Below are 18,659 nucleotides of genomic sequence, written 5' to 3'. Positions count from 1 at the left end.
TTTAGTCCAATAGTTTTAAATTTGCGATTTTCATCCCTGAGGTTTCATTTCACTTGCAATTAAGCCAGACCCCACTAACCCCGTTAAGTCTAGTTGTTAAACCCGTTAGCATGCCCCTCATGTGAGGGGCACACGAATGGGTTTAACAACCAGACTTAACGGGGTTAGTGAGGTCGGGCTTAATTGCAAGTGAAATGAAACCACAGGGACGAAAATCGCAAATTTGAAACTATTGGACTAAAACCACAGATTTGAACAAACCACAGGAACGAAACTGCAGTTCACACTTTATTTTACTTTACATAAGTAAATAGGTTAAAAACTTAAAATTACTCATACCTGAATTTCTTGTAGAAACGTTTCAAGTTCAACTTTGACTTCAGTAAACGAAGGCCGAACGCTCGGATCAGTTGCCCAACATTTCTCCATCAATTCCAATATCTTCGGGTGCGTATTTGTAGGACGATCCGGGCGCCGTCCCTACATTTCAATTTTATGTAAATATAAACATTATGTATCAAAAGTCCTCCTTTGACTTCAAAAGTCAAACTTGTAATTCACAATTTGACAGTTAATTATAGAGAAGTACTGACTTGTCTTACTCCCAAAGCCGCTTGCAACGGTGTCATATTTTCATAGGGAATCTACAACACGAGCACATATTATTAATCATCGTAATGTAATTATTTTAAAAAAGGCGGAATTAAAGCGTTAGAATGACATTTCAAACCTTAGCTGTCACGAGCTCCCACAAAACAATTCCAAAACTGAAAACATCGGCTTTCTGATCATACGGTTCATGATTTATAACCTGCAAACAGAAATTGTATATATAGTTTAACTTTATAAAGAAAATAGTTTTTTGTATAACCGGTTAAGAGATAAAGAGACAAACCTCAGGAGCCATCCATCTATACGTTCCGGTTTCGGCTGTCATAACTCCATCTTGATTCTGAAACCGGGCCACCCCAAAATCAGCCACCTTTACGACCTAAAGGAAATATGAACAAAATGAAGTTAGATATAAATTTCTAAGCGCTGAAATTAGGGGTGGCAAATGTGACCCATGGGTTGTAATAAAATGTATATAATGGGTCAGAATGGGTCAAGCTAAAAAAGAAAAGGATTAAAATGGGTCAAAACGGGTTGGCATTTCTTGAGTCTTAGAAAACGAACGAAACTTTTTAGTTATTTCTTACATTTTTAGTTTTTGATTTATATTTCGAGTTATGATTTTTTAATTATTTTTTTTTTTGAATATTTTAGTGAGGAGTTTCTGAAACCTCAACCCATTTCAAAAACCTCTCATTAAAAAATTCATAAAAAATAATTAAAAAATTATAACTCGAAATACAAATCAAAAACTAAAAAAGTAAAAAAACTAAAAAGTTTCCTCCGTTTTTCTCGTTCCAGAAAAAAAAAAAACTCAAGAAATGTCAACTCTTTTTTATTACAACCCATTCAACCCATGGGTATTTGCCACCCCTAGCTGAAATGTTAAAAATATAAATAAATAAACAATAATAATAAATAAAATAACATAGTAATAATAATAATAATAAGCTCACATTATGGGCGTCCATTAGCAGATTTGCGGTTTTGAGATCCCGATGAATAATATTGTTCCTATGCAAGTACTCCATTCCTCTACAAACATCTATTGAAAACTTCACCAACTGAGTAAGAGTTAAGGTGTGATGGTGTTTTTGCAAGTATTCAAAAACACTGCCTCCGGGCATGTATTCTGCAACATTAATAAACAAAAGTCACAAAAAAAGACAAAATTAAAATTAAAAATATATAAAAACAAATTGTTTTTGTTAGTAAATATGAGCTTTAATACCTGTTATTATGCACATGTAAGGTTGCCTTGTACACGCACCAATAAACCGAACAACGTTGCTGTGGTTGACCTTCCTGCAGAGAACAATTTAAAGCAAACAGTTATCATATGGAGCTGATCCAGATGCTAGTGGACTCATACTTGGACCGAGCGACAGGGCAGAATAGGGCCCAAGTTACAGGGCTGTCTCCAAGAAACCTTAAAATTTTTTGGGCCGAAGAAAAATATTTTGGGCCGAAGAAAAATATTTTGGGCCTTAAGTAAAAGGGTTTCTTTGTTGAGTTTAAACAATTAAATTTTTAAATGGGCTTACTTGGTTATACTTCGGGTTGTGAATTTTTCTTTTTTTATGAAAATAGGCTTAAATGAGTTGGGTAATTGGGTTTAAACATTAAAAATACATATATCTTTTTTTCGCATAAAAAAATATATAAATTAAAAAAAAAAGTTTCGGGCCTACCGGTTATCGGCCGGTGGCCGTCGACCACCCTGCCCTCGTTCAAAGCCGGCACTGCCAAGTAATATGGGCCCATAATGGATGAAAAGGTCTTGACGGGCCAGATCATGTACTGTTGGACCCGAGTTTCATAATCCAGGCCTCAATATCAATACACTGTTTTTCCCCAATTTTCTTAAATTTAATTTATTTCCTTTTTTATGTAAAATCGTGTGAATATTTAATTTGAGTATTTAACGCGTTTATTAAGGAAGTCAAGTTAATAATTAAGCACTCAATTCACATATTAGCAGTGTTTTCACGACCGACAATTCGAACCGGTTGATTAAACATGGACCGCTGAACCAGTGACACAGGACCACCGGATTTTCAACTTTCATAATTTGTTTTCTTTTTTTCCTTCAAAATCTCATTTTATGAACAATTTTCCTCAAGACTCCATATTTTATTTACTTAATATATTAATAATATACTAATAAAATTGCAAATTCACACCAAAAAAATTTTCATATTCTTGCAATGAACGAGAAGAATAACGCAAAAAATAAAAATAAAAAATTGGTTTTCGATTTTTCCTTCAAACTTTCATTTTATGAATAATTTTCCTCAAGATTCCATATTTTATTCACTTTTAAGTCACAATATATTATTAAAATTGCAAATTCACACCAAAACTATTTTCATATTCTTGCGATGAACGAGAAGAATATCGCACAAAAAAAAGGGTTACCTGAGAATGGTTACTTCATGACAAAACTCATCTTCCAATGCTTTATTTAGAGCTTCAGATCTTAAAATCTTTACCGCAACATCCTGTCCAACATACACGCCACGGTGCCTTGCCAAGAGTAAAAGATTAACACACATCATAATCAAGAATATCAACAAACGAAAACAGTGACATATAGCACAAATATATAAGAATTAATCGGCTTACAAATCTCCACAAGATCCAGAACCAATCCTTTCTCCAACTTGTAAAAATCTTATATCTATCTCGGTATCTACAAACCTAGCTTGACCACTTGGTGCTCCTTCCATAGCTGATTTGGACCGTGAAGAACCAGACCACGAACCCTGCAATGCACAAAGTAATGCAGTTCTCAGAATAAATACTAAAATGATTTCCTAAAAATATATGGTTTTACGTCATTGATATTAATAGGCGTTGAACAGACTACGTATGCATGCAAAATAAGAGATAAAGATTATAATGAGCAAATAGAAAATGCAAATTCAGTATAGTAATACGTCAATGATATTAATAGGCGTCGAACAGACTACTTTATGCATGCAAAACTAAAGAAACAAAGATCATATATGGAAAAGAAAAAAAAACTCCACAAGATTATTTCCTATATGTTTGGATAATTGTTCTTTTTGGGAAGCTAAATATGAAAGATAATTATCAGTACAAATACTGATAATTATCTTTCTTGGTTACTAAAACCAGAGATGTATGCATAAAAGGAAGTTTTATAACCAAGAAATTAACTTAATAATCTTTATGTTATCATCAAAAACAATTATTTTGTTTAAAGAATCATACCGATTAAGCAAAAATAGGCATGGTTTCTATTATTATAGAAGATGGTCAACTCAATTCTCGGTTTCTCACGGTGCATTCAAGTCGTGGGGACCACATCTCACCAAATGATACTTGATGCAAAGGAGAAAACCGGTGGATTTCAATAAGTAGTGTCTATCGTGTCAAGTTGGCGGGTTGAATCATTGAAACTAGACATGGCCCGTATAATACTTATTCATGGCCAAGACGCCAACACACTTAGGGGTTGTTTGGCAACCCCTGAATGGGTCGGCATGTTTTTAAAACTTATAACCTTGATACTTTCTTGTTATGAAAGTGCATGTATTGATTGTTATGATCCAAGCAATTTACATGTGCCTCGCTCCCTATAACTCTCTACAACTCTTCAAATGTCGCTCCTCAAACAAGCTTATACTACTTCCTTTAGAGAAGTCATGTGAACTCGTGTTCAAGCACTTGCAGGCAACAAACTTAAAGAAATGTTGATTTCCATCATAAAGATTGGACTTGATGATCTATTATCTAGAGGCATGTACAACCTCTCTCTCATGAAAGAGCGAGATGTGAATGTTTCGAAAATAAGTCAGTATATAATTCGCAATTTCACATCTGAATTCATCATTTCAAAATATTCCAAGGCATCAAGAGCAGTGGCGGATCTAGAAACTAATTGCAGGGGCAGCGCAAATTTTTTTTTTTAACCGTGCATTAAGAAATTTTTTTTTTACGGTTTCGCATTTACGGGGCCTGATTACGCGTTCCGCACGTAGCGGAGCCCAACAACGCGTTTTGCTCGTGCATGTGTCTGGTTACGTATTTGGCGCATCCCGGGCTCGGCTTCGTGTTACAAGCGTGCCGGCGCCCGGTTAACCTATTTTTTAGAGTTTTAGGCATGCTTTTGGCGCATTTAGACTAATACCAAAACATCTTCGGATGTTGCATACCAGTTTGCCCGGTATTTGCAAAATTTGCAAAAAATTTCAGAAATTGCCCAAAGCTCGCCAAAAACTAGCTAAAGCGCCTGAATTGCAACTAGGCGTTTCCCCTATGCCTTGCCTTGCCTTGCCTAAGAGCCTAGTTACCTGCCCGAAGGGCTTTTGCTTTTGATAACGTAGGTGCACAAAAGTTACTAATTGTTTATACGTCATATCCCCAAGGGTCCTAGGTTAGTTTTGATCTCCTCATTCCTTAAAGTTTTCCTTGTACACCAAATTTGAATATCACATAGAAAAACTCGAGAATTTGACATAGACAACCAAAATGATTTTCAAGTACTTCAAATATTACAAAAGTTATATAGTTTCCTTAGTGCCTTCTTTATATTCCATTATTAGGTTTATCTATAGTTAAGAATCACTTGTGATAATGAGCATCTTACGTTAGATATCTCACAATCAAATAGATACGGGATATATACGAGTTGATAACATTATGCATGAACACGCTGCATAACCTCAAATAGATACGGGATATATACATTCAAGCCCTAATTTAATGGTTGTAATTGCTATGTATTAACTCCAACTTGTGTGTGAACAAACAAGACTTCAAATCTTTATCCTCACATCCAAAAAGATTCAAAGATATTAGCAAACAACAAGTTACTTTAAGCGTGATTCTCTCGCTATACACTTGGAATATCACGTCAATATATCCTATCCTATTCTTGCCTTTTCCACCATACACTTGACGACATCTAACATAGCCCATTATGCGTGTATGTAGTGTCTTCTAGACCACCAAACTCACAACTACCTAGCTTTCACACCAAGAAATTTTCTAAAGCACCAAAGGCATACATAATACCTCCAAACACATTGCATAAACATGGTGCATTCCCAAGTATGACAAGATGGCTTCGTGGAGAGAAGATAAGACCAAGATTTGTGGAGTCTCTATAAAGGGATATGTTGAGAGTGCAAATGGCTTCAAACTTGTCACGGAACAAAGGCGACTCAACGTTATGCCATTGATTATGAATAGGCCTCTTACCAGCTACATGTCTCAACGAGGATATCACCATGAAGAGACGTTATGATTCGAGAGTCGCTCAAAGTTGTTGAAGACAGACAATGGCATACGCATGCATGTGTGGTCCATAAATTCCTGAACCCGTTTTCCCCCCTGAGAAGACCTTTAAAGTTTGTAATCATCTTGTACCAAAACATGTCAAGCGTACCACAAGAGATCTCCAAACCATCAAACCCTCCACATTCGGACTAACCAATAACAATCAAAAGATCCACTACAAAAGCCCATCAACGGCTGAAAACGGAATACGATAAAAATTGCTAAAGGCCCAAGACGCAAGGGGTGCACTAGTTGTCTAGGTGCAACGCATAAAAAAGCGCACGCCTGAGAAAAGCAAGACGCGCATCTTTAGGATGGCGCGGCCTTTCTTTAGATTGATGTTTTTTTTTGCTAGTTTAGACATGGTACTTGGCTAATTCATTAGGTTCATTAGATTTCCTTCTACATTCACGTAACACTCTTCTCTCACTCAACCACAACTTACCACAAATGATTATGCGGAATAAACAAAAGGCTCCATTTACAAAACTAGTGCCTAAGTCTGTTAACCTTTCCATTACTCTCGTGTAGACTCGACTATACGGCATCACATTACAACGACATATATTATTATTAAAAACATAGTGAGCACTGTAAGCAGTGTTGGATATGAAGTACCTCACTCCCAGCAATTGCTTTCTCCATTGCCGCATGCAAAGCCTCTGTTTCCTGAGCAAACATAACAACATTCAAACCTCACCGCAGATTTATTATTATTATTATTATTATCAACGTCATGACACCACCAAAAAAAAACAGATTTACCTGAATAGGTCATCCATCAACCACAAACACATCCAAAGAATAACCGTCAGTCGTTGAAAACACGTGTCTTTCGCGTATGTTCAGTCCTATGTCAGAAAGCAAGGCTGAAAGCTGGAAGATTTGCAGTCGTTTTTAACCATTCAATCACAGAAATACAGTAACTTAAGAAATATTAAATAAAACTCAAAGAAATACCTGACTGAGAAGTTTAGACTTGTCGACAGCTGAAAATATCACTTCATGAATCGACACATGGATATCATCTTGCCTGAGAAACATTAACCAAAGGTTAACTTAAATCCCGCCAAAGAACATTCAGTCGTGGTGCTGTTCAGTGCAGCTTTGGGCTAAAACCGAACCAAAACCAAATTTTCGGTTTTATGATTTTCCAAAACCGTTCGGTTTTGGTTTTTTCGGTTTTGCTAATCGGGCTAATAATTTTCGGGCCAAAAAAATTTGGCACGTGATATTTTGAAATTGAGCCTAATATTTTTTTAAAAAAAAATTAGTAACTAATAAAATATTGTAAATATTGGCCTATTAATATTAAAAGCTAATAAAAGATACTTACATTTAAAGTGATTTAATCTCATCCAATTCGATAAAACATAACCGATTAACATTAAAAATAAAACAAATATCCAAGTTTATAAATCTCAAACGATTCAACGAAAAAGTAATTCAACAGTTCGGTTTTTTGGTTCGGTTCGGTTTTTCACATAACACAAAACAGAACCGTCGGTTTCTAATTTGGTTTGTTTTTTCGGTTTCGTGCCCCCCCCCCCCTCTATCATTCACGATACCGAAGTGCATGATTACAACATATACACTAAATCTCTCACATACAATACCTTGTGAAAAAATCTCCATCAAGATTCTCTTTGTCCTTGTCGAGAGAGCTTCTTCTGAAGTCCAAGTTTAGGTCCTCCAATTTAGAGCATGGTTCGAAGCCCGTCTCATTGTTCCTGTCACTTTAGAAAACAAGTGAAACAGGTAACAAAAAAGAGAAGTGTGCATCTTTATACAACAAGAAAACAACAAAATCAGAAACTGCCATTAGTCAAATAAAGTGATATATATACACGCATACAAAAGTTTTTACTGAACGCACCCCACGTATACATATGCATAGGGGTGCGTTCAGTAAAAACTTGTATGTGTATATGCATACGTATTTTGTATATGTATATGTATTTACCTTCCATGTGCAAGTCCCGCAGTTGAGTCTTCTTGGTCTTCATCACCATTTGCTCGAGTCCAAAAATTCTGGAATAAGATCAAAAGATGGCAGAAACGTAACTAGATATAGGGGTGTCCAAGAAACCAAAAAAACCAACCCAAAACGAACTAACCGAAAATTCCAAACCGAAACAAAAATCGGCGGTTTGGTTTTATGTTTTTGTAAAAACCGAACTGAATTTCTAGATTTTAATTTTTTTTTATTTTAAGTAGTTTATAAAAATTTAGTAAACTGGTAACTCAAATATTTTTGGTCAAATGTATAATAGTCAATTAGTTAATAATTAAGAAAATTATTTATACCTAAATGCATGATTTTCAACCAACTTTTTTTTCGGCCTAAAATTTTCAAGTTCAAATGGCAAAAACCAAAATAAAGAAACCAAAACCAAACTGAAAAAAACAAAGCCAAAAAACTTCGGTTTTTGATTTGGTTTTAGCCGAAAATCGCACTGAACCGCACCCCTAACTAGATGTTAAAGATAAGACTTGTATACTCATTTAAATTAGTAATAAAGCATATTGAAGAGCACAGTATTGGGGACAAAATTGAGAATTTGAACAAAACTTAATATTATTCGACTCTGGAGCGGAGTGTGATTAGTTGTTACCTCCAAAAGGCGGACATGAAAAACAGGTCGATTTTCTGGATCCTTGGCCAAGATAAGAAGCTTTTGATGCAACAATACATCTTCAACTCTATCCAAGTTGATATCCAACGCATAACTAGCACAAATAGGCGCATTGATGAAATAATCAAAATCATGAAGATATAAAAGAATCTCCAATGTACACAATAATCATAAAAGAATCCCACCTTTTATCATATTTGTACCCAACGGTTCGCGACTAACATATGCTTACGCCATTAGTTACAGATCGCCGGAAAAACGTTTTTGGTCGAAAAAGTAACATTTTTTGCCGGGAAACTCAACCTGAACAACACCACCGCCACCAACGGGCTCACCACAGCCACCGATTCAGGCAATGGTTCTAGGGTCTCGTCGACCTCAATAATTGTTGCCTTTACAAGAAAAAGGCTCCTAAAGGTCCGATCTAAGGTTACAAAGATGTTTGGAACGAAAATGAGTTTTCCTGGAAACAAAAATGTGAGTGTTTTGACCAAAAGCATTTCTCCGGCGACCTGCAACTAGCGACGCTAGCATTCTGTTAGTCGCGGACAGTTGGGAACAAATATGATAAAAGGTGGGATCGTTATCAGCCAATTTGTTAGTTCGGGCCGCCAGTGACCAAAAGATGATAGCTGGGATTAATAAAAACCAATTCACCTTTTTAAGTGAAAACATTTTCAATATTTACAAATTACGCAAATGAACTCATACTGTTTTCACACCTTTTACTGCAGCAAAATTGTTTGAAATTAACATAATCTCGGGTTAAAAACAGGAATTACAACGCAATTATTGAACATTGGATCGGAATAACCAAAAGTAAAGGAACGCACTCATTAAGCCTTTATATACCAAATTCTATTCCTTATGATTCTAAAACATTTGTGCTTGTTCCTAAATTAACAAATGTATAAATAATTAAATATAAACAATAACTAAATAAATACTTGTTGTGTGTAAATAACTTTACCAAAAGTACAAAAACAATAATCAAAAAGTAAAAAAAAAAAACAAATCATCACTATTTTACACACCAAATCCATGACTTATCAACATATAACCATAATAAAGTTGAACAAAGCCATTAATAACATACACACAAGCATTACTTTATAGTAATAAGATAATAATAATAATAATAATAATAATAATATAATTAAATTATCATCAAATTATATTCCTGTAATCCAATACTTAACCTAACCTAATCACATATTCCCGCGCGATAACATAATTAATATCAATAACTCAATAATAATCAACAAAACCTAACAGAATTAACAGAAATTGATAATCTACATATACCTAGCATGATTAGCATCACGAACTGAAGCATAATCAACAAAATAGCGTTTCAAAACGCGCATAATCACACTCGTTAACTCATTCATAATCTGCACATACCTAATCACAAATTCCACGAGCAATTACACAATTAGCATCACAAACTCAAATCATAATCACAAACTAACGCGCCAAAACGCACGTAATTGATAATCTACATATACCTAGCATGATTAGCATCAGGAACTGAACCATAATCAACAAAATTACGCGTTAAAACGTGCCTAATCACACTCGTTAACACAAATTCATAATCTGCACATACCTAATCACAAATTCCAAGAACAATTACACAATTAACGTCACGAACACAATCAAATCAACAAAATAACGCGCCAAGACGCACGTAATTGATAATCTACATAAACCTAATCACAAATTCCACGCGTAATAACACAATTAACATCATAAATTCAATCATAATCAACAAAATAGCGCGCAAAGCATCACGAACACAATCAAATCAACATAATAACGCGCCAACACGCACATAATCACACTCATTAACTCAAATTCATAATCTATATATAATATATCTAATCACAAATTCCACGCGCAATAAAACAATAACATCACGAACTCAATCAAATCAACAAAATAACGCAAATTCCACGCGCAATAACACAATTAACATCATATTATCACAAACTCAATCAAATCAACAAAATAACACGCCAAGATGCACGTAATTGATAATCTACATAAACCTAATCACAAATTCCACGAGCAATATCACAGTTAACAACACGAACTCAATCAAATCAACAAAATAAAGCATCAAAACATATAAACTCAAATCAAATCAACAAAATAACGCGCCAAAACATCATAAACTCAATCAAATCAACAAACTAACGTGCCAAAACGCACATATATAATAATCTACATAAACCTAATCACAAAATTCGACAGACAACAACACAATTAACATCATATTATCATGAAATCAATGATAATCTACAACATATACCTAGCAGGCAATTTAGTGAAGTGAGCCTCCAATTCCTCACGAAACTCAGGATTATTAACAGCTTCTTCGTTATTAACCTCCAGTAACCGGTTGTACACGTCATTCGCTATCTCGTTGCCGGTAAACCCGCCGGTAAAACCCCTCGGCGGAGACGAACTCTCTCCGACTCCTTCAACCAAATCCATCAAACTCTCAATGTACCCGTTTAAGGTTGTTTAAGGTTGTTCTTTAAGGTAGTTTAAGGTTGTTTTAAGGTTGTTTAAGGTAGTTTAAGGTACTGGTCGGAAACAATTGTTTTCGACGGAGAATGAAATGGTGACGGTGGCGGTGGCGGTGACGGAGGCGGTGGTAGGGATGTATGACGGTGGTTTAAGGTAGTTTAAGGAAGTTGAAGGTTTGAGGTTTAAGGTTTAAGGTAGTGGTCGGAAACAATCGTTGCCGGAAAGAATGAAATAACGGTGACGGAGGCGGTGGTTGGGATCTTTGACGGTTTGTTGACGGAATCTAGAAAGAGTGAATGAGGGTAAGGTTGTGGATATGGAGAATTAGTGAGGGTAATTTGGTCACATGTTTATGTGTTACACAATCACTCTATTTGAGGAAAAAAAAAAGGTTGAAACTTGAAAGGAAGTGAGGCTTTTTTAAGAGGTTTTTGTTAAGAGTGTGAGAGAGAATGGAGTAGATATCGACGATGGGGGTATAAATGAGTCGAGCTATTTTCGAGCTGTTTGATCTTCGATCGATAAAAAACTCAAAAGAGTTGAGTTTTTTCCGGATTGAATTTTGTAATTTGTAAAAGGAGAGATTGAGGTTTGGTTTGGTTTACATTTGAAGAAAAAAAGGTTGAAAGAAAGTGGGGCTTTTTGATGAGTGTTTTGTTAGTGTGTGAGAGAGAATGGAGTGGATAGGGTTGTGAAGTTAGTTGAGGTTGGAAATGACAAGAAAGGGTATGGAGAGTGGTTGGATTTACATATAGTGGCTTTCGACTGTAGGGGTATAAACGAGCCGAGCTGTTTGAGCTTGGATTGATAAAAGACTTAAAACGAGTTGGGCTTGAGCCGAACCTAAGCATTAAATAATAAATAAAGCCTTTGGTTTAATTCCGCATTGCATGGTTGAGCTCGACCTGAGTTTAAGATTTCAAGCACACGAGCTCGGCCGAGCTTTTAGTTTAAGATTTTTCTTTTGAAACTAAAAATAACTAAAGACTTACATAAATTAATTAAGAAATAACTTAAATACTTTCTAAAGTTTGAGCTCGTGTAATACCTTAAACGAGCTAAAACTCGACTCGAGCTCAGTTGTGCAATGTGAAATCAACCAAGCTTTATTTAAAACTCAGATGTGGCTCGAAAAAGCTCGTTTCACTTGAAGGCTTTTTATTGATTCAAGCTCAAATTACTCGTGAATGGCTCGGCCCAGCTCGTCTACACTCTAGTAGGTGGGTTAGGTGTATTTAAGTAATAAAAGTACCATTTGTTAAAAGAAAACCATTGTAAAGTTTTGAGAATCAATGGGAAGGGTAGTTTGGTAATTAGAAATTGAAAGAATTTTTAGGGCAATTGGAATTTAGAGGCAATTAGACATGTGGTTTAAATCAAGGCAATGCCAAAGGGGGTCAGCATTTTATAAGGGAATGATAGGGTGACAGATGGTTTCATAGTGGAAGAACATTTAACTTGTGTTCTACAAAACATGTAAATTAATGTTTTACTATATTGGTTTAGATTATATTTTTTGTTTTGTAATTGGATCCATCAAATATTATTATCAAAATATTTATTGAATTTTTTCCAATTTTTTCCGATTACAATTTTTCAAATATTTTTATATCAGTTTTTATCGGCTCATTGTGAGTACTTTTTGTGCTAAATGGTGTAAAAGTAGTAGTACTTTCATGTTGATGACGAGTCGGTGTAAAAGTGACGCTACTTTTGCACATAAATGACTACGTTTTGAGAAAAAAAGATGATATATGTGTCTTACGTTCTTTTTTTAAAGAAAAGTTTATATAGCATCTTCTCACGTAATTAATAAAAGTGGTTACTCTTTTAAATTTTCTAATTGTTTATACATTCATGATCATGAAATTTGGCATTTGTGAATTAAAATGATGCTTGTAATGGTATAAATTTAAAGATGTAGATTATATTTTAGTAATTTAAACTATGGTTTATCAGACAATGGTACTCTATACTGTTGATATGTTCAATAACAATTGTAACTTTTATTTTCGTTATCAAAGTCCCAAAGTTTCGTTTTTATGCTTACTTTTGAAGGTCAATTGCTAATAATAAATTTTAAATAATAATACAAACAAAAATGATTCTTAATACTTGGTAAATCAGAATTAGAGACATGATGTAGATTTTATTCTCTAGAAGGTATGACCTTTGGGAACAACTAATGGCCCAGTCCCAATCAAATTCATATTCACTTTTGTGCCAAAATTTTCAAAATCATGCATCTTGTATTTTTTTTTCTTCTTCTAATTAGTGATAATTTTAATATTTTATTATGAAATAGGGTTGCTTAATTACAATTACATTTTGATTGATGATATACATATTAACATAAATGAAACTGTATTTATAAAGGAGACAAGTTATCATATTATTTAAAAGAGAAAAGTGTTTGCGATATTAATAGAACACATCCGGGATTATTATTATTTGTGTCAAAGACACCATACTAGACACTTTAAATAGTGTACTCGAGCATAGCATGTCTAACTCATTTATCTACACAAGTAAAATATGTTGATAGTGTAATAATAAATTAGTTTAATAGGTTGGTACCTTATAAAAATATATATTGTGACATAATTTTATACGAGTCAATAGTTCAATCAATTTACTTAGATGGGTTAAACAGATCAGGTCAACTTGCAACACAACTTCGTTTAACTAAACGAGTTAAATAAATCAGCCCCAACACAAGTTGTTTATTAAACGGCCTGGTCCCAACAGCCGAAAATCTAAATATTTCTATGTCGTTGTGCCCAGGGTTACTTCATGTTTAATTGTTAGCTTCACCCTTTACATGGGTTTTTTTCAAATGTGGTTTTTATTAATCCTAAGTATTGTCTTTTAGTCACTGTTAGTCCCAACTAATGAATTGGCTACCGATGTTCCTAACTTTTATCGTATTTGTTCCTAATGGTCTGTGACTAACAGAATCCTAACGTTGTTAGTTTCAGGTCGTCGAAAAAACGGTTTTGGCCCAAAAAGCCAAATGTGTGGCCGGAAAACACCACCTGAACACCGCAACCACCACCAATTGACTCACTGCCAACCAGCTACCACCATTTGAGCACCATCAACCGATTCCGATGATGGTTCTAGGGTTTCCGACGACCTCAATAATTGTGGATTTACTAGAAAAAGGTTCATAAAGGTCCGATACAAAGTTACCAAGATGTTTGGACGAAAATATGGAGTTTTCAGGAAAAAAATTGAGTTTTTCGGCCAAAAACGTTTTTCCGGCAACCTGAATTTAACGGCATTAGGATTCAGTTAGTCACAGACCGTTAGGAACAAATACGTTAAAAGTTGGGACCACCCGCAGTCAATTCATTAGTTGGGAGCGGTAGTGACCAAAAGACGATAATTAAGATTAATAAAAATCAATATACCTTTTTAAAAAATGAAAGAGAATAGCCTTTATAAAATTCTAAATATGAGTCTAAGACAAATTTATAATCAAAGCATAATTATACGAAAATGGATGGAAGAATATAAGATTAGGTTCATTTAAGTCTTGAAATTGACGTGACAAGACTTTATGTATTATAAAAGTAAACTTCATATGCCCAAACAAGGGAATTCAAAGGACAAATTCGTATTGCTAACATGTTCCTAATGGGCAAATCACTACAAAAAAGAATATTAGTCACAATAAGAGTTGTATTGAAAAGAGAAAACATGCATAGATGTGTCGATCTCATAGAACGACGTCGTTTTCGAGGAAATGGAAGGAGAAATTTGGTTTACACTCTATCTTCATCAGCATTTTTTTCGTAAATCCTGCTACTAATGAAGCCAACGTGTGTAAACTAGTTGAATCAGACTTGGTTGAAGTTCAAACTCTACGTTCTTAACTTAAGAAAACTCAAGTTGGAGCTTTGCATGTTTCAAGTTTTTTTTCAAAAGCTCGAATTCGACTTGTATATTATTTTAATTTCTTTTTATAACTATAACTATTTTTATATATTCCATTATCTAATATAAAAATGATTTTATATTTATAGAAATAGTTCCGTGAACCAAATAGATGGGTTCCCATGAAGGTTAATATGATGGTTTGGTGGGCTTTACTTAATCGCCTTCCTACGAGTGATAACTTGATCACTAGGAATGCTCTTATGGGACCAAATGTGTGCATCTATTGTTTGATGTTTGCGGAATCTGTTGACCATTTGCTAGCGGGCTGCTATGTCAGTTTGGTGGTGTGGAGTAGCATTAGCTCGTGGTGTAATATTCCCAGTTAAATGTCTCCTCAATTCAAGATATATTCAGCCGTGTCAAACAAGTTCTAAACAAGTTCTATAAATGAAGAACAATAGGCAAATGGTGCAATCGATAATAATGGTGGCTTGTTGGTGTCTTTGGATAGCTCGGAACAAGGCTATTTTTGAAAATGAGCCCATTAGGATAAATAACATTCTCAACGATATTAAATCATTAAGTTATTTTTGAATTAAAAACAGGTCAAAGAATGTGAATATAGAATGGTTTAGAAGTTTTGAAGACTACAAGGTACAAGGAATCATATACATAGATATAAGTTGAATTATAATTCCATGTGTAGATATAACATGTTTAAAACTAGTAACATGAAAAAAAAGAAAGAAAGAAAACCCTAAACAAATAAAAAAATTAGAAAAAGTAATTAGAAAAATATCAGCAAAACATTAATAAAAGCTGAAAAAAAATATAGTAAACAAATAAAAGAGAGAGGGAATATGGAAAAGTAAATAAATAATAATAAAAAAGAAGCTAAAAACCGTTTCGAGGTAAGTTTTACATCAATCAACTCGTGTTCTCATTCTGATTAAAAGTTCTGAACATTAGTTTGAACTTCAGATATATAGTGATAATAATATTCTAAGGGCTTTTTAAACGGAGATCCAATAAGAAAAACAATGTAAATGATGACACGAACGACAATAATATTCTCATGTGGAATCCTCGTATGTTTCAAATTTTATTAAAGATATAGAATACGTTATAACTGACTTACAATAAATAATAAATAAATAAATAAAAGTTATTATCCTTAACATAAAGGTAATTTTGTTTACAAAGGTACTTATTAGGTCTCAAGATTTGTTACATACAAGATACATCTCATGATGAATAAATATTGTATTTGAGATATCAATTTTTAGTGCGTCCTTGTCACCATAGCATATATAGGTCATTATGCACCAAAACCTTCAACATCATGAATTTTAAATTTTAACATACTAGCTAATGGATCATAGTAAGAAAGTTAAAAGAATACCTTTAAGCAACAATAATATTCACACACAAAATAACTCAAGTTTTAAGCACCGGTATAATTAAAGAATGAGTTATTGACAATCACAGTATCATATCTAATTATAAAAATGTGTTCTATACATGATCTCATGTTGATGAGGCTACCCGCAACTTAATACCATCGGGTTTGCATGCATAGAGGATTGCCACTCGTTGGTTGTGACCACATGGTTAAAGTTTACTCTTTGGAATTCCCATTAACCGAGATCGATCATAACTTTTAACAACTATGAGTTTTTAGCAACTTCAATATGCCGTTGGTGATATTTTTTTAAATACTGTATAATATACTATATCATATTCAGCATTGCTACGGGTAAGCGGTTCAGATAATCGTCGAGTATTACCTGTTACCATGTACGCCCCAAACTCATGAAAAGGTCTCACGGGTCGGGCTTGAAACTGGTTTTTTCCTCACCTCTAAACCCCAACAGGAAAATTCTCAAAATGCCCCCTTCATAAAAAGAGATTCCATATTTGGCCCATCAATTTTTGTTTTCATAATTATCCCCAACATATGGCGTCGCCAACGACATGATAGCAAACCAATCAACTCATTATAAACTCATAAGTCCATTGGACCAATACCCATTAGCCTCATCACTTATTATAATAATAAGTCCATTGGACCATTACCCATTAGCCTCATCACTTATTATAAGCCCATAACCCAATAACCCTTATTATTATTAGGGGTGTTCACGGTCCGGTTTTGACAGTTTTTAAATCAAACCGTAAGCCAAACCGTTAGTACAGTTTTTGCTAATCAAAAACCAAAGCCAAACCGTTTGAAAATAAAAACCAAACCGAACCGAACCGTTACTAACGGTTTGGCTCCAACCGGTTTCACGGTTTAGGAATTAATATGCTATTGTCAAAAACTTAAACTCTAATTCACAAGTTCAGATTTCAAGCTGTCCAAAAATAAGATAACCAAAATGCAAGTTCCCCATAATTAATCATATTGTCCAAAATTTAAGCCTAGAACATGACGGAATACTGGACTTTTAGTAAAGTTGTGCTCAATTACACACTGGCATCTTATAGTGGGTTAAGACAAGAAACCCAATTTTTAAAACATATGTTATATTATAAATAATTATATAAATCTAATATCAAAATATAAAATTTATATATAAATAAATCCTACGGTCCGGTCCGGTTTTTTACGGCCGGTTTTCAATAAAAACCGCAAGCCAAACCGTTCATTACGGTTTGAAATTTTGAAGCCGACCGACCGAATGTTAAAAAAAAACCGACCGCGAAGCCAAATCGATGACCGGCTTGGGCGGTTTCACGGTTTTAAACCGATTGCTGAACACCCCTAATTATTATTAATATCATAAAGTCACAAACCCTCACATTTGTCTGCTGCTCATAGTCCACATTTCAGGTTTGTTTTTTAACCTTTTTCTTGAAATATTAATATAATAATTATAAGTTTAGTTTCCAAAAATGACTGTTAGATTATTATTTGTTTCATGCTTAGATTAATTATTATTAAAATTTTAAAAACAACTTTTGACTCACATTTGCGATATTAACGCATTTATGTTCATAATTTTTATTTAATAAAGTTTAAATAAAATTGGGGGTTTCTTCAAGTTTAGCCTCTGGCTCGAGCTCGGGTTAAGATGTATTTTTAAAGCTCGAGTTTGGCTCGGGAGCTTAGGATCAGTATCTTTTGTTATTCATTAATTATTTAACTGTTATATGTATATATTTTTATAACTATATACTTCTAACTATAATTTTTATAATTTTTAATATGTAATATAATATAAATTATTTAATTAATTTTATCATATGCTTATATATTATACAAATATGTTAGATAAGGCGTATATAATAAAAAAAAAGCTCGTTTAGGCTCGCGAGCTAGATCGGGCTCGAGCTGTTTGTTAAGTGAGTCTTAAGAAAAACTCGAGCTCGTTTAAGCTTTGCTCGATTGAGCCAATCTCGAGCAGCTCTCGAGCGGCTCAACTCGATTAAGAGTATTTAACCATATACACTTTTTTATATATAATATAATACAATATATATTATTTAATTATTTTTAATGTTTTTTCATATGTTTAGATTATATAAATATATTAGGTAAGACGTATATAATAAAAACTGGTTTAGGCTCGCGAGCTGGCTCGAGCTGTTTGCTAAGTGACTCTTTATATAAGCCCAAGCTCGTTTAAGCTCTGCTCGATCGAGCCAATCTCGAGTAGTTCACAAGTGGCTCAGCTCGTTTAAGAA

The 18,659-nt window shown here is 34.1% G+C and overlaps 1 pseudogene across 1 annotated transcript; it reads right to left on the bottom strand.

Annotated features, from left to right (window-relative positions):
- Positions 1–333: 333 nt before the first annotated feature.
- LOC143563531 (serine/threonine-protein kinase STY46-like) lies at positions 334–11,197 on the bottom strand (annotated as a pseudogene). The gene is made up of 15 exons (XR_013140686.1): positions 10,870–11,197; positions 8,535–8,649; positions 7,883–7,950; positions 7,536–7,649; positions 6,880–6,952; positions 6,685–6,795; positions 6,538–6,588; positions 3,238–3,377; positions 3,031–3,138; positions 1,844–1,917; positions 1,569–1,744; positions 896–991; positions 731–811; positions 594–644; positions 334–480 (listed from the first exon to the last, which is right to left on the bottom strand). The product of XR_013140686.1 is annotated as a serine/threonine-protein kinase STY46-like (transcript).
- Positions 11,198–18,659: the final 7,462 nt, after the last annotated feature.

The sequence above is a fragment of the Bidens hawaiensis genome, unplaced genomic scaffold (assembly GCF_021521415.1).
Source record: "Bidens hawaiensis isolate Kalapana, Puna unplaced genomic scaffold, B.hawaiensis_p1.1 tig00021495_1, whole genome shotgun sequence".
Lineage (NCBI taxonomy): Eukaryota > Viridiplantae > Streptophyta > Magnoliopsida > Asterales > Asteraceae > Bidens > Bidens hawaiensis.
Note: the sequence above shows the minus strand (reverse complement) of the source record. Positions and strands in the feature narration are given on the sequence as shown.